At 39.6% G+C, this 15910-nt stretch overlaps 1 protein-coding gene across 1 annotated transcript in view; it reads left to right on the top strand.

The window, feature by feature from the left end:
- Positions 1–15910, top strand: part of gpc1b (glypican 1b) — a 120253-nt gene that overhangs the window by 66601 nt on the left and 37742 nt on the right. The window lies entirely within an intron of this gene.

Below are 15910 nucleotides of genomic sequence, written 5' to 3'. Positions count from 1 at the left end.
TAAATATGGAATGAAAAGCTATATATTGCCGTACCTGCAATGTATCAAGTGTGAGAAAGTAATTTTCATTGTAAGAAGATTGATGCAAACAAAAACAAAAAAAAGAAGATTGATGCAGGAGGGTAATTATATGTCTCTAATGACTTACTCTAGTTAATGAAAGGGTGTTCTCTGTGGTCCACTTCTTCCTTTGAGACAGTTTGTGACAATAGTTCTGTCGGCTGGAGCTGAGCTTGACTGGTTAGGCTGACCTTTTCAGAGCACAGTGATTAGTGGCTGAGTGAGACTTGTTTGCTTTTCTTCCACGGCTTTGTGCCCTTCTATCTCCTGACCCCTTCTTCTCACTCTTAGCGTTGGGCTGCAGTGCCAGAATGATACAGTCACTGCACCAAAGCAGAACTACACACACATATGTGCAGGCCAAGAACCTGTCAGAGGCATACAGTTTTATTAAAGTTAGTTTGTCTCACCCAGCAGTTCTCAAAATGTCCTATTCTTTGGTTATGTGCGTCCTTTAGCACAATATCAACTTGTAAATAACAAAGTCCTAGCAAAACACATATTAAAGTACCACTCATTGGTGCAGTTTTTATATTATTTTTTTAACCAACCCCTAAGTCATTTGGGGATTGTTTTGTTCTCACTACGACCTCTCCTCTCCTATTCTCTGTCCTAAATATGGAGAATATGCAGTGGGAGAGTGAATGTGTTAAGTAGTTGTTAATCTGGGTTTTTGGGTGTTTCATATCATGAGGGTAAAGATAAGTTAGTTGTAAATGAAGCTGCCAAACATACAGACTGGTGGTGTTGCCCTATGTATTAGACATGAAGTCAGAGTTGTCAATGGCACAGGCTTTTCTAGAAAGTAGGAATCCGACTGATGATGAGAATTTTGTACTGGGAGCTGATATAAATTAGATGATGTTTGTGAAATCAGTAATTTAATGTAAAGGGGTTCTCACTGCATGGCCTATTTTTATCCCCTCATTGTTTATGATATTTATTAGGTTTGCTTTCACTGAAGGTCAATTCGCTTCTTTGCAAATTTGTACCCATGTTAAACCTACATTTTGCTATTTTGTCCTTTAGTACTCCCACTTTGTACCATTAACAGATAGGTTTGGTACCCTTGAACCATGGTGTATCAGTTTATTATTTGTATTATTGTTATAAATTGTATTGTATTATTTCATTATTTATAGGAATAGCCATTCTAATCACATTTATTTTGTATTACTATGCTATATTATCTCTAAAAAAGTTCTATTGCACTAATGTATTTTTTTTTTGGATCCTAAGTGAAGCTGGTTGAATCTTATAGAATATGACCATTTATAATCCTTAGTTAAATCCATAAAAAGCCAAGTGATAACTATTGGGTTAAAGTCACTATTTGGCTTCCTTAAAGTAGAAAAACTTTCAAAGCAGGTGTGAAACATCCCGCTGGCTGGCAAAACATAACACATGGTCAGTATGTAATGTTCCATGTCTTATGATGCCATATGTACCAGAAAGGTAAGCTAAAACTTCAAAAGTATGAATTGGCAAATAGGTGAGATCAAAAGCATCTGCTTGGCCACTCTTCATCCTGATTGCGCTCACTGACATTATGTTCAGCCAGTCTTTTAAGTTCACCAGCTGCTTTAAAACTATTTATGACTGAAGCACCTCCAGTAACTGCCTAAACATACATGCAATGTCTCTTCTGCAAACTCTAGGGAACTTTAATATAACATATGATGACAGATGGGATAAAGCAAGGTTTCCAGTATTCCTAACTGTGAACAGGGTTGGCCCAAGGTTGTATGGGTCCTTAAGCTGAATTTGTTTTGGGCCTCCTCTTCCTGTTAAGAACATCACCACTACTACTCACCACTGTTATTTGTTATTTGAGAAGTATTTGTGAAAAAAACTGAGCTGACATACAAAGAAAAGAATAAACTCATTGCATCAGATTGTAACTGTTAACCCAATACAAACAATATTTTTTTTTTCGGTTTTACAAAGTAAACTTGCCAATTACTATTTAAACTTTAAAATCTTAAGGTATTTTAATTTATTGATCCTGAAACTGTCAAATCAAACTTATTAGTTTTCTCATTCTCAAAAAAACACAGCTCTGACTATGAAACCTGTAAAAGAAAAGAATAGTCTTTGTTGTTATGGTATGAAAGTTTTTGAATTAAATTTGACAAGAAGAAAGAAAAACAATTTAATAAATGCAATAAAACAACATTAAATATACAGGTCCTTCTAAAAAAATTAGCATATTGTGATAAAGTTCATTATTTTCCATAATGTCATGATGAAAATTTAACATTCATATATTTTAGATTCATTGCACACTAACGGAAATATTTCAGGTCTTTTATTGTCTTAATACGGATGATTTTGGCATACAGCTCATGAAAACCCAAAATTCCTATCTCACAAAATTAGCATATCATTAAAAGGGTCTCTAAACGAGCTATGAACCTAATCATCTGAATCAACGAGTTAACTCTAAACACCTGCAAAAGATTCCTGAGGTCTTTAAAACTCCCAGCCTGGTTCATCACTCCTAACCCCAATCATGGGTAAGACTGAGAACCTGACTGCTGTCCAGAAGGCCACTATTGACACCATCAAGCAAGAGGGTAAGACACAGAAAGACATTTCTGAACGAATAGGCTGTTCCCAGAGTGCTGTATCAAGGCACCTCAGTGGGAAGTCTGTGGGAAGGAAAAAGTGTGGCAGAAAATGCTGCACAACGAGAAGAGGTGACCGGACCCTGAGGAAGATTGTGGAGAAGGGCCGATTCCAGACCTTGGGGGACCTGCGGAAGCAGTGGACTGAGTCTGGAGTAGAAACATCCAGAGCCACCGTGCACAGGCGTGTGCAGGAAATGGGCTACAGGTGCCGCATTCCCCAGTCCTGGGCTACAGAGAAGCAGCACTGGACTGTTGCTCAGTGGTCCAAAGTACTTTTTTCGGATGAAAGCAAATTCTGCATGTCATTCGGAAATCAAGGTGCCAGAGTCTGGAGGAAGACTGGGGAGAAGGAAATGCCAAAATGCCAGAAGTCCAGTGTCAAGTACCCACAGTCAGTGATGGTCTGGGGTGCCGTGTCAGCTGCTGGTGTTGGTCCACTGTGTTTTATCAAGGGCAGGGTCAATGCAGCTAGCTATCAGGAAATTTTGGAGCACTTCATGCTTCCATCTGCTGAAAAGCTTTATGGAGATGAAGATTTCATTTTTCAGCACAACCTGGCACCTGCTCACAGTGCCAAAACCACTGGTAAATGGTTTACTGACCATGGTATCACTGTGCTCAATTGGCCTGCCAACTCCCCTGACCTGAACCCCATAGAGAATCTGTGGGATATTGTGAAGAGAACGTTGAGAGACTCAAGACCCAACACTCTGGATGAGCTAAAGGCCGCTATCGAAGCATCCTGGGCTTCCATAAGACCTCAGTGCCACAGGCTGATTGCCTCCATGCCACGCCGCATTGAAGCAGTCATTTCTGCAAAAGGATTCCCGACCAAGTATTGAGTGCATAACTGTACATGATTATTTGAAGGTTGACGTTTTTTTGTATTAAAAACACTTTTCTTTTATTGGTCAGATGAAATATGCTAATTTTGTGAGATAGGAATTTTGGGTTTTCATGAGCTGTATGCCAAAATCATCCATATTAAGACAATAAAAGACCTGAAATATTTCAGTTAGTGTGCAATGAATCTAAAATACATGAATGTTAAATTTTCATCATTACATTATAGAAAATAATGAACTTCATCACAATATGCTAATTTTTTGAGAAGGACCTGTACACTGCTCAAAAAAATAAAGGGAACACTTAAATAACACATCCTAGATCTGAATGAATGAAATATTCTCATTGAATACTTTGTTCTATACAAAATTGAATGTGCTGACAACAAAATCACACAAAAATCATCATTGGAAATCAAATTTATTAACCAATGGAGGCCTGGATTTGTAGTCACACACAAAATTAAAGTGGTAATGTCCTTAAAACAAGTCATAATGAGGCTCAGTATTGTGTGTGGCCTCCACGTGCCTGCATGACCTCCCTACAACGCCTGGGCATGCTCCTGATGAGACGGTGGATGGCTTCCTGAGGGATCTCCTCCCAGACCTGGACTAAAGCATCCGCCAACTCCTGGACAGTCTGTGGTGCAACGTGACATTGGTGGATGGAGCGAGACATCATGTCCCAGATGTGCTCAATCGGATTCAGGTCTGGGGAATGGGCGGGCCGGTCCATAGCTTCAATGTCTTCATCTTGCAGGAACTGCTGACACACTCCAGCCACATGAAGTCTAGCATTGTCCTGCATCCTGTTGTCTATTCCTTTTGCACAACAGCATGTGAAATTGATTGTCAATCAGTGTTGCTTCCTAAGTGGACAGTTTGATTTCACAGAGGTTTGATTTACTTGGGAGTTATTGTGTTGTTTAAGTGTTCCCTTTATTTTTTTGAGCAGTGTAGTTTTGGACAGAAAGGAAATATTTTTTTCAGGTGGCACATGATTAGGCAGCATGTTTCTGCAGCTCCCACTCTTTCTTGTGTTTTTTCTTTCTTTAAATCTAAATCCCTTTAAAAGTGTTGTGTGTTCCTATTTTTCTGCCTTGTTGTACACATTATGGAGTTGACCGTTTTGCTGACAAGTTTACTTTTATTTTTTATTTAAGATTTTTTTAATGGCATTTGTGTTCTGAGATGGCGTGAACCATGCTCCCATTGTTAACTCCAGAGATCAACTGCTAGCTATCGGCAGCTCCACTGTGCCGCCTCCCACTGAGCAGCCCAATATTCCCCGCAAGCTGAGGAGGAAGAGATGCGGAACCTGCAAGAGCATTGCGTGTCTGGAGGAGAAGGTACAGACCCACAATCCCATCAATCATCATGGAAAATGTGAGATCCCTTCCCAACATAGTGGATGAATTGGCAGCGCTAACTTAGCTTCATAGAGTCTACAGAGAGAGAAGCCTGGTAATGCTGACTGTGACATGGCTATCCTCGCTAATTCCAGACACACACATAAACATGGATGGTAATCAAAACAATGAGAGGGGTAGGAAGAGAGAAGGGGGTCTGACGTTTTTTTGTGAATGATAGATGGTGCAACTCTGGGCACCTTGAATGGCTAAGACCCTGGCTCACACTCTCGTTAAGATTATTATAAAGGATTTCTTCACCTCCCATAAACTGGACTAAACTTATATTTATAACTAAAACATGGACAACCATAAGTGAGTGCAGTCCTTTTTGTGAACTTTTGCCACTAAACTGTAAATACTTGAGCTCTTCAAGGATGACATGGAGGAGGTTTAGCCACTGTTTACAGGGATGGCTGTCTCTGTGAACAGGTTACACCAATATTATCTTACTCCAGCTTCAAGATGGATTTGTTTGATCATGGTGTCAGTGTGGCTGACCTGTTTGTTTTGTTCTCTCAACCAAGTAACTTTGTGCACATTTTATTTACATTTTATTATTATTATTATTTGTATTAAATGGGTTATTCCCAATTGCAATCATAAAATACAGCAGAACGCTCCTCAATATTGTAAATGCTCATTCTGGACACTTTTCTTATGAACTGTGGCACGAGCTGAAAGAGTTAACTGTTTCTTCGCCGGACTGGCAACTGCCAGCAACCAGTCAGCAAGCCAAGGACCAGCACATCCCAATTAGAAACGTGTCAGGAGACATGAGCTACATGCTAGGCTAAAAGCCAGATCCACTTAACCACCACTGCCTAGCCTGTTGTTAGCCAATGTCCGCTTGGTTGACAGTAAGATGGATGAGCTGATGACCAGGGACCTCATGTACAAAGCGTACCTGCGTAAGCGTTTTACACACAACTTGGCATGTACAAAATGAACGTAACGTGAAAGTGTGTGTAAATCCACGCAAACTTTTGACCTGCCGTGAAAATGTGCGGAAGCCACGCAAACGTTTTCAATCGACAATAATAAACTACTGAAAACTAAAACTCACCGAAATCCACTGAAATAAGACTAAATCCAGTTTTATTTAATTCATAGAGCATCAAAGCTGATGTTTTTTCATGAGTTTGAGCTTTCATGGTTTAAACCTGAGCGATGAAACTAAATCACATTTTCCCCCATACAATAATGTAACACCTCAGAAAATGGTGGAAACAACCTTAGTCACCTGGAAACTGTGAAGCTTCCTGTTTTTTTCACCTGTAGATGTAAATGTGCATCGGTTGTGCACTGAGAAGCATAGAATGCATGTAAATAATCTAAGGGGCACTTTAGTTCTCACTGAAAGAGAAAACTGGGTTGGATCAGCAGATTGATTCCTAACAAGTTAGGTTTGATGATTCCTAAAGTGGACAAGCTGGAGACAATCACACATGTCCATAAATAGCTGCGTAAAGTTGTGCGTTATTTTGGAATGATGGCAGCTTTGGCACAGCTGGAGGCCATCTCCAGTGGAAGAAGTTTGAGGAAGTGTTTTTTTTTTCAGAGATCGTACTGATCTGGTGGCGCATGATGATGCATGGCTTATCAGCCATGGGCAGAGTAATTATTTTGGAGCTCTGCACGGAGGTGACCTCAGTGTTACAGAGGTAAACCAAGAGGAACCGTGTGTTGCCAGTTCTCACAATGCTGCCTTTCAACCGGAGCTTTTCAGATGGAGCTGACTGACAGGTCGGGTGTAACAGTCATCACACTCCTGCTCTCATACTGCTATAAGGGCACCAGCTCTAAGTGAAAATGCTTTTATGATTATACATTTAATTCAATATATGTGCAACCTATTTGTGATGTGCAAATGCAGTGGCACGATGCGAAGCGTTTTTTCGCCATCAGGAAACGGTTCCTTGACTGTCACAGCCCTATTGCTATGGTTATTTGGACACGTGATATGTCACTTCCGGCTATTTATACTACTTTACATATGTATTTGGGGCGGGGACTGGGCGGTCCAAGTGCCACGTGCAACTACGTCAAATCTACCGCAAATTGAGATGTATAAAGGCTACATGTGCGGTGACATGTCTTCGCAGCAGGTTTCAGAATGTCTCCCTACCGCAAACTTTTAGTATGAAAGCTGCGCACGCTTTCGTACATGAGGCCCCAGGAGAGGAGAGCAATGAGTACATTCTGTGCTCTCATCTTTATAGATACTTGGCTTTCAAATGCCATAGTAGACTGTGCTGTTCAGCTTGACAAAGACTCCATTCACCATGGGGACCGGTCAGCAGCCTCGGATAGGAACAGAGGTAGAGGCTTGTATGTGTATGTAAACTGGTAGCGCCCCTAGTGGCGTGCTTAAAAACTGCATTACAGTCCTGCTTTCAGAACGGAGCTTTACATTGTCATACTATGCAAAATAAATAGGAATAAACCAGATTCCAAGTCATTAAACCAAACATGTTGGGGGGCAAAAGACAGTCCAGGATTAAGGGATATTATCTCTCAGCTGACTCCAGATGCTTGTGGCAGGGTCTGCAACACATTACCAACTTCTAGCAGAAGAAAAGAGGTCCAACAGAGAGACACACCATGCTGCCTGAAGAGCTGAATGATTTTGCCGCCTATTTTGACGCCCTCAACTCCGATTGACGAAGACTGATCCTGTCCTTTGAAGATGCACAAGACACATCACTGACAGTGGTGTGTTCAGCTCTGAGGAGTACCAACCATCATAGGGCAGCAGGGCCGAATAATGTTCCTGCTCAGACCTTTCTCATTGGAGCTGACAGATGTGTGAACTGATATTTTTAACATGTCCCTCACTTTAGCCACAGATCCCAACTGCTTCCAGTTCAACGCTTGTGCTTGTTCTTAAGAAAAACATCATCACATGACTCTATAACTATCGACTAGTTGCACTTACTACCACATCCAGAAAACATTCCACCCAACCTTGACACTGCAGTTCTAATACAAGCAAAAAAGATCCAGTAAAGATGCTGTTAATGCTGTCCTCCACATGGCCCTCACACACCTGGAACATCTAAACACTTATGTCAGAATGCTATTTGTGGACTTTATTTCTGCTTTTAATACTGTCATCGCACTTAGACTCTCGCAGAAGCTGTGATCCCTTGGACTTGGACTGGTCCCTTCACTGGCTGGGTGCTGGGCTTCCTGTTTGACACGCCAAAGTTAGTCAGTCGGGAAGTAGACATTCACCAGCGCCATCACAGTGTTTGTACAGCAGCTGCAGCACACATGACGGGAAGCCACTACAACAGGTCATAAAAACTGCACGGAAAATTACAAGTGCAGACCTTCCCATCACTGCAGGACATATACAGCACAAGAGTGCTGTATATGTATATTATCAAAGACAAAACAAACCCCCAACACTGCCTTTTCACACTCCTGTCCTCAGGGAGGTGCAACAGGAGTGTGAAAGTGATAGCTTCTACCCTCAGGCTGTTAGACCCATTAACGAAAGTCTGACGGAGAACCCCACCCACCCCATCCTCCACAAGAACAGTTGCACACACATAGCTTTTACTAAATGTAATATCAACACCCTAGTCAATAAGGTGTGCAAAGTTGGCACTACTGCTTTCATTATATTCACAGCACTATCCCTTCTTTGTAGTTGTGGTTTTGTTTTGTGGAAATATTTAGATAAGGATGCAAAACAAAGTAAGAATTGCATTGCATAGGATAACTATTGTTTTGCTTGCTATGTATATGGCAAGAAACATCTTGACTTAAATTTGTATCTGCCCTCTCGGTGTTGATCACTCTTTTAAAAAAACCTCTAAAATACACACAAGACTTTGCAGATATTTTGGCAGGAATCCTGCCTACATATGCGCTTTAAATTGAGATTTTAATATTCATGTGTGCTGTCCTGATAAACCGTTGGCCAAAGAGTTTTTATATCTTATTGATTCTTTTGATTATGTTTGGTTTGTGTTTGGTCCAACACAAAAATGTGGCCAAACTTTAGATCTTTTTTTAGTTCATGGTTTTAATGTTTTCAGTGTGGAGGTTTTCGATGCTGCCTTTTCAGACCACATCCCTGTTGTGTTTGACATGACACTCCTTTGTCATACTGTGAAACCTCCCACTCCTGCGCAGCCCTGTCAGGTTATTAACTTCTCCACTGCTTCACAGTTCTCCGCAGCCTATTGTTCTGAGGTATGACCCAGTGATTCTATGGGCCTTTACTCAGATGCCGAGACCGTCTTATCTCATTTTAACTCATCCTGCCAGACTGTTTTAGATGCTGTGGCTCCATTGAAAATAAGACCTGAGGGGCAAGTTACAGGTGTCTTTCCAGACATTGAGAGATTGCTGGATAGCTGGTGTTTTTATTAAACAAATTCTACAACTGCAAAAACCCCCAAAAAATCTGACATAATTGCCTCTAACTGTAACAATCCTCATGTTCTTTTTAAAACCATTAACTCAGTTCTTAGTGTCCCACAATCAGCAGGTTTAAAGAACTTGACTGAAATGTGTGAGAACGTTCTGAGCCTTTTCATTAACAAGGTTGCAAGCACTAGAGCCCTCATTAGTCATCCTTCTTATGACCCTTCCATCTCTGTTACACAGTGCTGTTTTTAACCAGTTTGACCTTATCCTACTTCTCTTACTACTACGTGTCTTACAATTGCTAGTCATATGTACCAGTAAGTTTTAAACATGCAATGGTGACCCAATTGATTAAAATGCCTGGCCTGAACTCCACAGGAATTTCAAATTTTAGGCCCATCTCAAAACTTCCTTTTCTGTCTAAGATCCTGGAAAATTGTCTACAGCCAGTTGATTTTATACTTACAGTAAATGAGCACAACCTTCTTGAGCCATTTGAATCTGGTTTCAAAACCATCATAGTACTAAGTCAGGGCTGTTGAGGGGTTTTAATGACATTCTTTTAACCACAGACTCTGGTCACTGCATTATTTTAATGCTGTTCTATCTAACAGCTGCCTTCAACATAGTGGCCCATCAAATCCTTCTGTCTCACCTGGAGAACAGGGTGTTGCTCCAGAGTGGTTTTGATCTTATTTAATGAAGAGACATTTTTTGGATTCCAGTGTTGGAGCTGTTAATTCCTCTGTAGCGCCTCTTACATGTAGAATACCTCTGGCTGACTCACTTCCTGTTTTTCTTCTCTGAAAACACTTTTTTTCTCCTTGGCTTTTAACGCAGTTTGAGATGTTTGGCTTTATTGTTTTCAACTGGTCATTGTTGTTACTGTTTCTATAGATTTTATGAACTTTGATGGAGAAGCAACAAGTCCAGTTGCATCAAAATAAATTGGATATATTTTTATATCAAGACTAACCCTACTTATTATGTATAAAATTGCTAAAACTGAACTTGACATTCAGTTCATAAAATGATGATTTATATGTCAGTTTATCTAGTAAACAAGAAAGTCAGGACAAATGTTGTGTGGCTGCAGTTGCTAGGAAACCAGACAATCTGGATCTGTTATTATGGGATTAAATGTGCTTTGTTGTGACTCCACTCTTCTGATAATTGACCATTTTGATAAAATAAACAGTTGCTTCAAAACCTGTAGTTTAAAGCACTAAAACTCTGCCAGCTATTTTAGATGTTGTAATTTCTGCTCTTGTTCTGACCAGCATTGTTATTCTGATACCCAATGGCATCAGCTCTCCCATTTACCCAAACAACAGAGTCACAAACAATTCGAAAGAGCAGCCACACATGAAGTTGGGGAACTCTAATTCAAAATCTCTTTTTACCTCCACCAAGGAGGTTATGTTATTTAGTTTTTCTGTCTGTCTGTCCATCTGCAAAATATCTAAAAAAAAATGTATTAATGGATTTTGATAAAATTTGCAAACAAGGTGTAAATTGGGACAAGGAACAGATTTTGGTGGTGATGCGGAGCACCATCTGAATCCAATATTTTTTTCATTGCCTGGCCATGACAGGACAACTTGTCAACTCTGTCAGCAGCTGCCATTCAGTGGCCTTGGAACAGGTCTGCACATTCTGAGTGCTTTTCTAATTTTATCAAGACAACAGTCTATGTCTTATCTTAACATAGTCCATTAGACACTCTGGATTCAGATATGCCATCATCAATATATGACACTCACTTCATGTTTTTAATAGAGGCCAAAAAAAAAAAAAAAAAACGAGAAGGTGGAGTTTCTCTCAAGATTTACACCACAATAAGGAGCATTAGGCTTTGGTTGTGAACAGACATGTGGCACACACATAGATCCAAGATCAAGAACAGGGAGTCACTGCATTTTCTCTGAAGCTGTGGAGACCTTAGAGCTCCTGTGGCTTGGCTGTCCTAGACTGGCTTCTCTTTTTTCTTAAACGGTGGTTTCACTGGGTATTTTCATTTTTTGTTTCCCAGCAGAAACATATCAGTTTGACTAATGTCCTTATTGTTAATGCAAAAATCTGAACATTGTCTGCTGTTGACTGTGCTTTTAGAAAGAACTAAGCCTTGGACAGGGGTTAAAAAGATGCGACATTTTATATTTGCTACCATTTAAATGACATTTTGTCAGTCATTCCTGTTAAAGACATCCTGTTTTTGTTTTGTAGTGAAACAAAAAACTGATTCCATTTATTTCAGGCAACAGTTAAACATCCATTGCTGTTGACTAACATATTGTTTTTTTTAAGGTGTCACGTTCATTTGATTTAATTGTAAAAAACAAATGTTTAGGAAAGAACAGTGTTTCAAACAGAAAACCTTTTTTTCTTTTATATGACCAGAAAAACATGTAGTGACATTGTACCCTGTTTCCATTCCTGCACATCTGGCTGTATTTAGCAGGGTGTGGGCTAACTAGTGCCATGTGGCTAAGTGCAGGGTGTTACTGTTCCAACCCAGTATGGCTAGGCCTTTTGAGTCCAGGAACTTTGGTTGAAGCACCAGCAAAGCCACAGATTAAAGGACTAGTATACTCATTTACAGCTGGCTCTGGGCCTGAAAGTGTGTACACTGTGTATATATGAGCATGCAAATGTGTTTTATATGCATAATTTTTTCAGTGTAAAATTGACTGGCTCATGTTAGTGGCCAGATGTGTTAGACAGACAAAAGTCCCAAACCTGACATTTGGCATTTGGCCAAATACTGCCTTCAGTGACATTGTGAGGGGGGAGTGTGTCTGTTCTTTTTGCATTTCTAAGTAAAATAATACACTGTGTCCATGTAGTGCCCACTGGTGGCCATTGTTATACTAAAAACCACAAGGATTGGGGGTACCTCTCTCTGTCAGACTGATTATAACCATTGGAAAAGAGAAGGGGTTGCACAGGTAGCAGAAATGGAGGGCGTGTTTGCACCTCAAGCATAACTTAGCCGGTTAGGGCTAAACCTAACTCCCCTTTACCCCATCCAACAGGGAGGGAGGCGGGCAGAGCTAAGAATAATTGGAGAGTGTTGTTTCCTGTTGCACTGTGTGACAGGTGGGTAACGTTAAAATGGGCTAAGTCAATTCAATCGAATCATTTAGATTTCAAGTCAGGCACATGCATTCCAATTAATAATAGCCATTGAACCGTACAGTCAGATTCAGTTATTTATTCAAATTGGATAAAATGTTTTCTATCTAAGGAAACCCAGCAGATTGCATCCAGTCAGTGACTTGTAGCAATCACTCCTCCTGGATGAGCATGCATGCAACAGTGGAGAGGAAAAACTCCCTTTTAACAGGAAGAAACCTCCAGCAGAACCAGGCTCAGTGTGAGCAGCCATCTGCCGCGACTGACTGGGGGTTTGAGAGAACAGAGCAGAGACACAAAAGAACACAGAAGCAGAACACAGAAGCATTGATCCAGGAGTACTTTCTATGGGAAGGAAAAGTAAATGTTAATGGATGTAGCTCCTTTAGTCGTTTCATCTAGGAAGAAAGAACAGATAAACTCTGAACCAGTTTTCAAGGTTAGAGTATGAAAAAGAGCACATACAGTTAGTCACAGTAAAATCTCAGTCAGTAGGAGAGAGATAGGGTTAAACACTGAAAGACAGGGCCAAGTGTATCATCAGTAGAAGGTGAGCATTAAGTTGTTGCCAGCAGAAGCTTGGACAATGCACCCCTCCATGAAGTTGTCACAGGTAGACAGAGAGTCAGGCCAGGTGTAGCTTCTAGAAAGAGAAAAGAGAGAGAACATAAAGTTAAACACTGAAATAAATAAATAATATTTAATTTCCCTTTGGGATTAATAAAGTATTTTTGAATTGAATTGAATTGAACAGCAAAAAATTTAAAATTGGAGAGTAGTATGAGAATGTAGCGAAGAGAGTGAAAATGGTCATTATGTCCTCCAGCAGCCTAAGTCTATAGCAGCATAACTACAGAGATAGCTCAGGATAACCTAAGCCGCTCTAACTATAAGCTTTATCAAAAAGGAAGGTTTTAAGCCTAGCCTTAAAAGTAGACAGGGTGTCTGCCTCACGGACTAAAACTGGGAGCTGATTCCACAGGAGAGGAGCCTGATAACTAAAGGATCTGCCTCCTATTCTACTTCTAGAGACTCTAGGAACCACCAGTAGACCTACAGTCTGAGAACAAAGTGCTCTGTTAGGAATATATGGAACAATCAGATCTCTGATGTATGATGGAGCTAGATCATTAAGGGCTTTATATGCGAGGAGGAGAATTTTAAATTATATTCTGGATTTAACAGGGAGCCAATGAAAGGAAACTAAAATAAGAGAAATATAATCTCTCTTTATAATTTTCATCAGAACTCTTGCTGCAGCATTTTGAATCAGCTGAAGCACTGATAGTAACGAATAGTCCAACCTTGAAGTAACTAATGCATGGACTAGTTTTCAGTGTCATTCCTGGATGGGATATTTCTAATTTTGGCAATGTTCCGGAGGTGGAAGAAGGAAATCCTAGAAACCTGATTAATATGGGATTTAAATGACATGTCCTGATCAAAAATAACACCAAGGTTTTTTACATTATTACCAGAGGTCAATTTAATGCCATCCAGGTTAAGTGATTGACTAAGCAGTCTTTTATAAAGACTCCGGTCCAAAGACAACAACTTCTGTCTTGTCCGAATTCAGAAGCAGAAAATGTAAAGTCATTCAAGTTTTTATGTCTTCAAGACATGCTTGTAGTCTATCTTAACTGGTTGGGCTCATCAGGATTTATGGATAAGTAAAGCTGAGTATCATCAGCGTAACAGTGAAAATTTATCTTATACTGCCTGATAATTTTACTTATTGGAAGCATATATATAGTAAAGAGAATTGACCCAAGCACTGAACCCTGTGGTACTCCACAATTAACCCTGGAGTTTAAAGATGATTTATCATTTACATGAACAAACCGGAATCTGTCAGACAAATAAGATTTAAACCAGCCTAGCGCTGTTCCCCTGATCCCTACAGCATATTCCAGCCTTTCTAAGATAATATTGTGATCGACTGTATCAAATGCAGCACTGAGATCTAACAGAACCAGAACAGACACAAGTCCATTATCTGAGGCCATAAGAATATCATTAGTGACTTTCAGCAGAGCTGTTTCAGTGCTATGATGAGCTCTGAAACCTGAATGAAACTCTTCAAACAGGTCATTGATGTGTAAATGCTCACACATTTGATTAGCAACTATTTTCTCAAGAATTTTAGATAAGAATGGAAAATTGGATATAGGTCTGTAATTTTTCAAGTCATCTTTATCAAGTGAAGGTTTCTTAAGTAAAGGTTTAATTACAGCTACCTTAAAAACTTGTGGTACATATCCATTTACTAAGGATAGATTAATCACATCTAAAATGGGGCTGGTAATTAGAGGGAACACTTCCTTAAATAATTTGGTTGGGATTGGGTCTAACATACAAGTTGAAGGTTTAGATTAAGCTAATATTTCTGATAACTCAGGAAGCTCCACAGGATCAAAACAGTCCAAACACAAATCAGGTTATGCAGTTATTTCCAATGTTGTCTCACTTGCTAAGGATGAAGTAATCATCTTTGGGAGTATGTCAAATATTTTATTTTTAATAGAATCAATTTTATTTAAGAATCCCATAAGGTCATGACTGCTGAGAGCTAAGGGAATGGATGGCTCAACAGAGCTATGACTCTGTGTAGGTTTAGCAACTGTACTAAAGGGAAACCTAGGATTATTCTTGTTCTCTTCTATTAATGATGAGAAATAAGCTGTTCTAACTTGGCGAAGTGTCTTTTTATACAACAGTAGGCTATTTTTCCAGATTAAGTAGGAATCCTCTAGGTGTGTAAAGCGCCATCTTCTCTCCAATTTTCTAACATTGTGCTTTAAAGTACGCAGCTCTGAATTAAACCAGGGAGCCTGCCTCCTATGAATAATTACCTTCTTTTTCAAGGGGGCTGCATAGTGTTACTTCATCATTGAAGTAACACTATGAACAAGAGAATCAATTTGTGAAGGGGAAGAAATAAAATGATTGCCCTCCACTGTGTTTTTCTGTGATAATGAAGAAATCAAAAGTGGAACAGATTCTTTAAAGGTTGTTACAGCATTGTCTGATAATGATCTACTATAATGAAATTTTTTTTCAGGTGTGGAGTACTCGGTTAAATTAAACTCAAAGGTTATTAAAAAATGGTCAGACAGGACAGGGTTATGAAAAAATATTATGTCTTTACACTTAATGCCATATGTCAGCACAAGGTCCATAGAATGAAGACAAAGGTGGGTAGGTTTGTTAATGTTTTGAGCAAAGCCAATTGAGTCTTAGATAGCATTAAAGGCTATATTTAGGCTATCACTTTCAGTGTCAACATGAATGTTAAAATTCCCCACTATAATAACCTTATCTGTATTTAACACTAAATCAGATAAAAGGTCTGAAAACTGATCTAAAAATTGAAAGTAAGGACCTGGTGGATGGTACAAAACAACAAACAGAAGTGGTTTTAGTGCTTTGCAATTTGGATGAGGAAAAC

Source organism: Girardinichthys multiradiatus, chromosome 6 (genome assembly GCF_021462225.1).
Source record: "Girardinichthys multiradiatus isolate DD_20200921_A chromosome 6, DD_fGirMul_XY1, whole genome shotgun sequence".
NCBI classification, from domain to species: domain Eukaryota; kingdom Metazoa; phylum Chordata; class Actinopteri; order Cyprinodontiformes; family Goodeidae; genus Girardinichthys; species Girardinichthys multiradiatus.
Note: the sequence above shows the minus strand (reverse complement) of the source record. Positions and strands in the feature narration are given on the sequence as shown.